Below are 9,834 nucleotides of genomic sequence, written 5' to 3'. Positions count from 1 at the left end.
TTTATTCAGTGACCAAAAAGTAAATTCTCAACAAGAAAAGTGGGGGGAGGGTTCATTATGAGAGTAAATACAGTAGCTCTCATTTTAAGCACAAAAAACTACACTGAACTTTTTCATGTTTCGACACTTTTTGCACCTCAAAAATTGCTGCTATGCTTAAAAAGAGAATGGGGAAGTAAATCAACTGGGATGCATAAGCGACATTGCACAGGAGCATAGTTCAGTACATCTGCCCAGGAGGGACCTAATGGTTTTACGGTACACTATAGACGCCTAAAGAGACACTAAAGTGCAAAAGCAAGTTGGCCAGCATCGGTAATTGCAGTGTTGTGAATACAAATAATATGCGACTTGCAGCAGCAGTACTTTATTAGTGCATGAAAATTCGCAAAGCGTCGTGAAAACAGGCACGGCTGCCCTGTACATTGTTCTGCAGACAACTTGTGGCATCACTGATTGCGAATGGCAAGACAAGACTGGTGGAACTAGTCGAAGTGTTCTTCTGAAGCAAACACTGATGCAGGGTTATGCAAGTTTAAAATGAGTGTGTGCAAGAACTTTTCCTGGTTATGAGCATTTTAAAAGACACAAACATCAGCCAGTAAACATAAAATATGATGCCTCATCCCAGGCTTTCTTGCAATGTCGATTTCGTGGGAATGTTTTGCCTCGCCTAGAAACACAGCCACAAAAATACATGCATGTGGGTGCACTAGAGACTGTAGTACTGTACCTAGCTAGTGACATACAGATAAAGCAGCCAGTGGAAACAGGAAAATTAGCACAATCAACACGAAGCAGGGCGGCTTTCAAATGCTTTGATCAATGGTGCATGCATATTCAGCAGCTTTTCCTAGGTGAGTAGTGCCTGCAGGCATTTCTGGGGAAACATGGTCAAGTAGCGCGGTATAGACGGGACAAAAGTAGAGACCACACAGGACTAGCGCTAGACATCAACTGAAATTTTTACTACACACATCAAAAGATATACAGGAAGGGTGCATGCGTGAACATGCTCAAAGCACAAAGAAAAAAGACAAGGTCAAGTGGTGCATTTTGTTACGCACGTGGCAAGTTCGCATCCAGATAATCTATTTCTTTTTTTGATGAACTAATAGATGCCGTGCTTACACACTTTTCACCGGCTTTCATGATGCACCACGCTTCAAACAATTCACGGCTGGCTTGGTCCTTAAAACAGCACAATGTTACTGTCTTCTCGTAAATTGGAACACAATGTGGAACGCACCGGCAGCGACGGCAATGGTCAGCTAAATGGCCCCCCGCAGCGAGCGCTTGAACAGCTGTACGGTGCTCCCAGAGCCTGTCATTTATGCACCCACCAGTCTTCCCAATATAGCATTTTCCACCAGATAGAGGCACTTCGTATACAACACCTTGTTTGCAACCAACAAACAGCGTGGCATGCCTCTTCTTCGGTTACCCTTCTTCTCGCCATTCACAGCAGAGCACATTCGTGCTAGTTTTTCTGGGGCGGAGAACACAACGTCGGCACCACATTTCCCCGCCACCTTTTTAAGGCGGTTGGAGAAATTGTGCACGTAAGGGACGACCACAGGCCTCCTTTCTTTGCGAGGTTCATCTCGCCCTTGACGCCGTGCCCCTGACTTGACGTCACGCAATAGGCTTTCAACCACTGCTGCTATTACTTCCCGAGGGAAGCCGGCATCTTTCAAACGTGCAACTTGGTGCTGAACACTATCGGCGACTTGGTGCTGACAAGACTTCTCGAGGGCACCGCGAAGACAGCTAACACCAATACCCCTTTTCACTATCTTCGAATGCGCTGAACGATAATCCAAAATTGCCTTTTTTGACCGTGGCTGATATGCCCAACACACGCGTGTTCCACAGAAATTAAAACACACATCGAGGAACTGCAAGGACCCATCATTTGGTAATTCATGAGTGAATTCCAAGCCGTCAGAGCACTCCAGAAATGTTTTCTTAACTGTCTTGACTAAAAGGTTTACTTCTTCTGGCTTCACCGACCTAGTAACAATCATGTAATCATCGACATATCTAAATATCTTTGCTGTCTTAGCCGTGTCAATATATGCCTCAATGCTGCAGCGCCAGACAAACGTCTTCAAATTTTCCTTCTTCCCACACACCATATCCAACTGGAATAATCTGCCTGTATCTGTTGTCTGCAGCATTGATGGGATTGAACATATAGAAAATTGAGACAGTATGTTTTTACAAGTTCCTGTATTTTACCCTGTGTTGTCGGTTTGTTTATATTTGAGTGATTCCTGCTTGGGCCCTGTGTGGGGCCTGCAGTATGTCATAAATAAATAAATAAATAAATAAATAAGCTGGTCCGCAGGAACACATGCAATGTACACTTGACTCTTAAGCCAAATACAGCCATCATAGCACATTGTTTTCACCTGTTTTGCAATTCACACAGTGAGAGCAGAACTGCTTAAATATGCTCCTTCTGGAAGCGTCTTTTGGGAAACTGGTCATTAGGAATGCAATAGTCATCACTTCAAAGGCTCTGTGACAAGCTTAATAACACCCACGCTTTGCAACTGGTCAGCTGTACACTGAATTTGCACACCAGACACTTTCCTAAGCGGTCGCCAGCGACAAAGAAAAAGAGGGGTGGGGGGTCACAAGAGATTTGAACCCTGGAACAACACATTTAGCAACGGAAGCGCACACCAAAGGGTCATCCTGTCTGACTGAGGAAATCGTCCGAGCAGTAGTAAATCATTGAAGGACTCAGGCCAGTTATCATTGCGCCTGCCGAAACTTTAGCGAGTTACAACTGCCGTTTCGTCAGCACGGAACGCTAGTGAAGGAAAAAAAAAAGAACGAAAGCAACATGGTCGTTTGCGCTATCACAGAAAAACATCGGGGCACAAAATGCAATTTCCGGGCCAAAGGTTGAGCCGGTCACATGTAGGTTGAACGGTAGATCTACGTTTGAGGAACAGCCACTCCAACTACGCGGCGACTGGCGAACGGTTGAGGCACTTCGAAATCTACAGCGCCGGCCAACACCCGAGAACGCGAAATCACGCACAGAGGCACGGTTGAAGCACTTCACGTAAGAGCATGAGGAGAGGATACAGTAGAGCGCACACTGCGTATCCAAACAGTTGCCGCTTCACGTAAGAGAACGCGAAATATCCAACACAGGCACGGTTGAAGCACTCTTCGCTAGGATACGAAGGATTAAGCGTTAAATCCAAAGCGCGGCCGTCGCAGAGAGCGAAATAAAACACGCCGATTGATACACTTGTCGCTTCACGAAAGTGCCCGAGCAGAGGCTAGCGCAGAGCGCACACTTCTCCGGCGATATTCAACGCCGGCAGGGCGGTCCCAGAGCGCGGGGAGTGTGCACAACGGCGGAAAAGCCAAGCGCCCTTCGCCTTTCCCACTCGCACTTCTCCTTTTCTCCCTTTCGCGTCTGAGCGTCCGGGCAATTTATTTCACGCGTCCCGGTGTGTTCTTTTAGGGTGCGTTTTTGCCCACAGAGATGAACGTTCCAGCGCGAGGCGTGGAAAAGGAATGTCCGGGCGTGGTCTTTTAGTATGCCTTACGTTCTAGCGTAAAGTGCTGGAAAACGAGAGTCCCGGTGCTTTATTACTGTGGGTTCATGAAACGACGACGACGACGGCATGAGACGCCGACAGCCCGAGCCCAAAAAACACCAAGAAAAAAAACTGCGCCGCATGGAAGGGGTTCACCGCCGATTATACGGAATTAATAATGATAATAATAATATTAATATTTATTAGTCAAACAGAAGTCATGTACAAAATCAGGCCTACCTAAGCCGCAACGTTCTTGTCAGGCAGAGCCTGGCAGGCGACAAGCGTTAAAAAAAATTATATGTTACAGTACGCAGTACCAACCAAGAACAGATAATCATGCAGTATTCTCGAAATGTCTGGAAAGCACTAGCGCATGCGCCTTAAAGCCTTTTTCAGTTTATATTTCGAAGCATGTGCAAAAAAGTCAGATGGCAAAGTGTTAAATATAGCTGGCACATAATAACGGCGTGTTCTTTTCCCGTACCTTGTGGAACAACGAGGAATTGCGTAACGTTGCTTCGGTCTCAGGGACCGAGCAGGAGTGCAACACGTTTTGAATGTATTAAACCAAAAATGTTTTAAGATAACGGTTTCATTTAGGAGCGAGGTAAAATCGGGCAACATCAAGGTTTTGAATACATTGTCATCTTTCTCCATACACAAGTCATATGCAATGGTACGCAGCAAAAAACGCAAAATGGAATTGACTCGCTCTATCCAACGTAAAGAACAGTGACCATATACTGTAATACCGTACCTAAGCACACTATAACAAAGGGAATGTACAATGACTTTTCGCAGCGAAAATGGAATAAATGTTCTTAATTTGTACAACAAAGATGATACAGCACGAATTTTTTTACATACATAAGCTAAGTGGGAATTCCAAGAAAGGTCGCTATCGAAATACAAACCTAAATACTTCACAGTGGACACATACTTTACAGGAATACAACTACAAGAAGAGCAGGCCGCTGAGTGTAAAAATAAAGATTGCGTTAAGTCAACTTTTTTCAATGGATTGTGAAAGCAAATCAGCTGTGTTTTTTTGGTATTAACATCAATGGAATTGGCCGTAAACCAACTCATAGTTTCCATTGCAGAAACTTGAAGCGACTTTATGGCGTCAGAATGACGAAAAGCATAAGAAACAAGAACCGTGTCATCGGCGTACTGAAATATTGAAGACGATACAGAAAAGGCGAGGTCGTTAACATACAAGTTGAACAGCAGAGGACTCAGTATAGACCCTTGTGGTACACCTGACCTAATAAAAGAAGCATTACTTGAAAATTTACCAATCCGAACAACCTGAGTTCTGTCAAGTAAGAAGTTTTCAAGTAGACGCAGAAACAGTGAAGCCGCCTCTCGCGCCTTCTTGAGTGTGTGACGGTCGTGGGTGTGTCCCGACTTCTCCGAGCCAGATGGAAAAACTTTGGCCGCAGGAAGTTTTCCCGTGGAAACGCGAGGCAGCATCGCAAAGGACACATGTTTTCTTTTGGCCTCGGTGCTAGACAAGCTTCCCTTCGCTTGAGGCGTCCTTGGCGGGTGCACGGACAGCCGCGTCGTCCACCGCCGCTTGTAGCCGGCCCTTCTCGCCCTTCTCCCCGCCGCTGCTCGGACGTAGGAGGAGGAGGAGATAAAGAGGAGCGAACGGAGAAGATCGTGGTTGGACTAGGGGCGACCGTCTTCCTATTCAGACGCAGCTGTAGGAGCAATCCGAAAGCGCGTCCCTCATAGGAACCCGTACGCTGCAGCGTTTCCTGACCTGGTTTAGACCTCGAGCCCGCCGAGCTAGCGGTTCTGCCTGGCGTCCACTTCCTGACCGCGGCCTACAACTCAAGCTCGCCGAACTACCGGTCCGGTACTGCCTCCCATTTCTGCCCTCAGATTCACCGGGCAGACCTTTTGAGCCACCGGCCCCGCACTGCCTCCGTCTCCTGTCCCCGAGACCCACTAGGCCCGTCGGCGTCCAATCGACGTTTGACCACCCTGCAACACGAACGATTCCGACCAGCCTGGTGAGGAAGTCGGCACGACTGAGGCACCCCATTAAAATTATTGTTAATGTTTTTCGCCCACCTCAGTGTGTCTCATTTCCTCCAAATTCTACGTGGACCCACCTGAATATAAGTTTGTGCCTATCCAATTGTCCAGCGTAACAAGTGTGAGGCAAAGGGCATATGCGTATGCACACCCCTTCCCATTTTAGAGGTAATATTCTTTCGAGGGTGATTAAACAGCAAACAAATATTAGCGCAGCTTGCACTAGTAGCGCAAGGCTGGAAAAACAGCAAAGCTGGGTGCGACAAAGCTTCTTCGCTGGGATGGTAAAAATGTAGCAGGTCGTCATGGCAGAAATCCAGAAAGCCAAAGCGGATTTTGTGCAGCAAGCATCGCAAAACACGGTAATCTTTTCTAACTTCATTGCATACGCCAGGAAGAACTACATCACCAAAACGCTGTTCTATTTACACCTCAGCACTGTTGATGCGACGCGAAAAAAGCAAGTCAAGATAGGCATGACGCTTCATGTTCTTGCTCCTTAAGGCGAAAAAAGCACTCTGACATAGAATCCTTCGAAGATGGCAGTCCAAACAAACGGCACTACACACGCTTTACAAATCAATATCTGGCAATGCAACTGTAGATCTATCAGGCGCAAAATAGCTAACATCCTAAAAATCACTAAACAAGATCAACCAGATGTGATAGCCCTCGAGGAAACATACAGCACTAGCATTCGCCTTCAAGCATTCAACGCCTTCAGCAGAACAGAGGGCACCGCAGTCCTGACTAAAAAGATCCTTACCACCCAATTGGACGAGATACACTTTTCAAAATCTTACCTGACCGAAAGACTCAGCAAAGACTCTATTTTAGGCATCTACAGCCCCCCTCGAGACCAGCTGCCGAAAGTAGAGCAATTTATCTGGAAAAGCAGGAACATCACGAAAGGGCTTAGTCGTGATCACGGGTGAGTTTATTTCTCTTCACACGGTGTGGGGGAACCCGTCAACAACCGAAAAAGGGACCCGCATCCATGATGCAGCCCAGTCTCACCATTTAGGTGTTCTGGAACGATCCACTTCAAACAACCCGAGCACGAAACAGCGTCTCCAGAGACAGTAATCCCCACCCCACCTTTACCCACGTGACCTCGCAGGCGGAATGTACCCGACTGGAGCCGACGTTAGGAAGAGATAACTACATACTACAACTGAAGATAAGCCATCGAGAAAGAACCATTCGGTCCGGGACCGCAAAGCTTACGGATTTGAAATCCTTCCGTACCGACCTCAATTCCGGAAATATCGAAGAAATTAACGAGTGGTTTTCTAAGATACTGGGGAAAGTGGAAGAGCACACAAAAGTATTTCAACTGAGCACAGATGTTGCCGCTGTTGACCTTCACATTTTCCACCTTTGGGAAAATAAAAGAAACCTCGCCAAAGCCTAGAAAAACAAAAGGACAACTAAAAACTCAAACTGGAAATCGCCGCCATTACTAAGAAAGCCGAGTAATATGGCGCCCTACTCTACCTGCGAAAGTCGGACAAAGCATGTGACCAACTTCATGGCACCCGCCGCACGCAAAGGACCTGGCATATCTTAAAAGGCTCCCTGGCGACTACAGGGAGAAAAATTCAGCAAGAGCAAGACGTGCAAAGACTCACCCACTCATACGCTGACCCCCAACAAGACATACTAGATGAGATTCAACGCAAGTTTACCGGTGACATTCGATGGGGTATGATAAGTATGGATTCGTATCGTGACCAGCATAAAGCCGACCTCGATCGGCCCTGTCACAAAAGCTGAAATGGAGGGAGCCCTGGCAAAACTCACAAAGAACGCTTCGCCAGCCAAAGACAAAATTACAAATAGGTTCTTCCGTACCCTACCTTCAAAATCAACAGAAGCATCCTAGAGTATGATAACGTATTCTGGGAAGCAGGCGAACTGCCAAAAAAAGGAAGCATTCGGATGTGACAATGATTCCTAAGCCAAACAAGCCTCTACGTATTGAGGTTGTTCGCCCTATATCGCTGACTTCTTGCAAAGGGTAAACTCCTTGAACACATGGTCCACCAACATCGGCTCACGAAATATCTCGAGGGCAACGGGTACATACCGGACTGTCCCCGTTGTCTGTCCCCGTTGTCTGTCTACCCAACGCATCATTTTGCTTCTGAAGAAGGACGTCATAGACTACCTGGATAGCCATCACAAGTCCTGTATGCTCGCCATTGATGTCAAGGGCGCTTTTGACAGTGTCAAGCACGAACATATTGTCGAAAACTTGCAACGTACCAATTGTGGCCTTAAAGTTTACAGTTATGTCGGAAACTTCCTCACGAATCGCAAGGCAACGGTAGGCATAGCGTTCGAAGTGCAAAATTCCACCTACCATACAAAGGCACGCCTTAAGATTCGGTGGTCTCACCGTTGCTTTTTAGCATCGCCATGCTACACCTGCCAAAGAAACTTAACATCATCGAAGGACTAAGGCATGCTCTCTACGCATACGACATCACGCTATGGATGAGACTGCCTACAACTGGACGACAACAGGACGCTCTGCAGCAGGCTATCGACGCGATAGTAAACTTAGACTCTGGGGGCCTCCAGTGTGCTCCAGAGAAGTGCAAACTTGTGCTGAAGGCTCAAAAACTTGAGGACGACCACCCAAACAATGCGCTCACGAGAAGCTCGAACTTGTTCTGAAGGCTCAAAAACTTGAGGACGACCACCAAAACGTCTTGATGCGGATGCCAGCATCACTCTTTATAGAGTGGAAATTCCCAGGGTCAATTCCCTTTGTGTACTGGGTCTTACCGTACACGAGGATGGATCGGGTGCAGCTCATCTTTCGAAGATACAGCAAACAGTGACAGAAGTCACCCACCTCATTAAAGGAAAAAAAATCAACGAAGGGGGCTCAAAGAACCAGACACCTTACGAATCATTAGAACATTAATAACCACTAGGATGATGTACGGTACCCCATACATAGCCTAAAAAAGCTGAAATAAAAAAATAGGACATAATGATCATGAAAACAAGCGGGACTACTCTGGGCCTTCCTTTCATAGCATCCACCGACAAGCTGCTTAAATTAGGACTACGTAACACGTGGGAGGGGGTGGTTGAAGGCCACAAAGCCAGCCTACTCGAACGCCTCAAGCTCACTCCTACAGGCAGAGCAATATGCATCAATTTCAATTACAGTGAAACCTACATTGCCGACACCGACCAAAAAAGTCAAACTACCGCCGCAACGCTGAGAGGAAATATGTATACTACACATACTGCGTAACACGCATCCCAAATCCCTCAAAGAAGACACGCAATATCGAATGCGCTCGTGCAAAAATATGCAAAATAACCTAACACAAACAGATGCTACTCAATACCCAGACAACACTGCTTTCGCAAAAAGCGTCACGGACCAACGAGCCAGGTAACTGATGCCGGCAATAATACCGGCTCCTATCCCCGAAACGGCGGGAGAAGCAGCCATCGCCTTGGCAATGACGACCTGCTGCGACAACGCAATTAAATTTACCGCCTCTCAAGCAGCATGTCGGAACTACCAAAAAATACGCGTGACAGGGACGGCACTTAAAACCCTAAACACGCGCCCCCAGCTTCCTGACACCTAAGTCACCTGGATCCCTGGGCGTGAAGGGATGGCGGGAGACGAAGCAGCGCACTCTGCAGCCCGAGATCACACCAGCCGGGCCTTCCTTCTGGGCGCACAAGACGTACCCATTGTCTATAGAGCAATATTGCAGCACTACCGACATGAGCGAATGAGATATCCCTCACCACACACTGATCTCAACAAGGAAGAAAGCCTAATCTTTCGCCGCCTCCAAACAAACACTTACACACGCGAAATAATCATAAACCGGATTTACCCTACGCCAATGCCGTATCTCTGCCCTTATTGCGACTTACCCAACGCCTTCCCCCACATCACCCTGGAGTGCCCTGGCGAAGACCATCGCCCAGACCCGCCTGTGGATAGCCGAGCATCCTCAACAAAAACAGCAGCACCACGAGATAATGCAAGTGTCCATAAAACAGATGAACTCGACATGGCGGAAAAATTGCGCCCACCTCCCCGCGAGGGGAACCCTGTGTAGATGCGACGCATCGTGGGGTTCACTCGGTGTTTCCGTTGGATTGATTCCGAAATCTCGTGAAACGTATTGGGAATGCGTATGAATATTATGTTTTATGATTATTATTATGTTTT

This window comes from Haemaphysalis longicornis, unplaced genomic scaffold (genome assembly GCF_048455015.1).
Source record: "Haemaphysalis longicornis isolate Haplotype H1 unplaced genomic scaffold, Haemaphysalis longicornis Haplotype H1 scaffold_17, whole genome shotgun sequence".
In the NCBI taxonomy this organism is placed as follows: domain Eukaryota; kingdom Metazoa; phylum Arthropoda; class Arachnida; order Ixodida; family Ixodidae; genus Haemaphysalis; species Haemaphysalis longicornis.
This window is presented reverse-complemented; position numbering follows the sequence as displayed.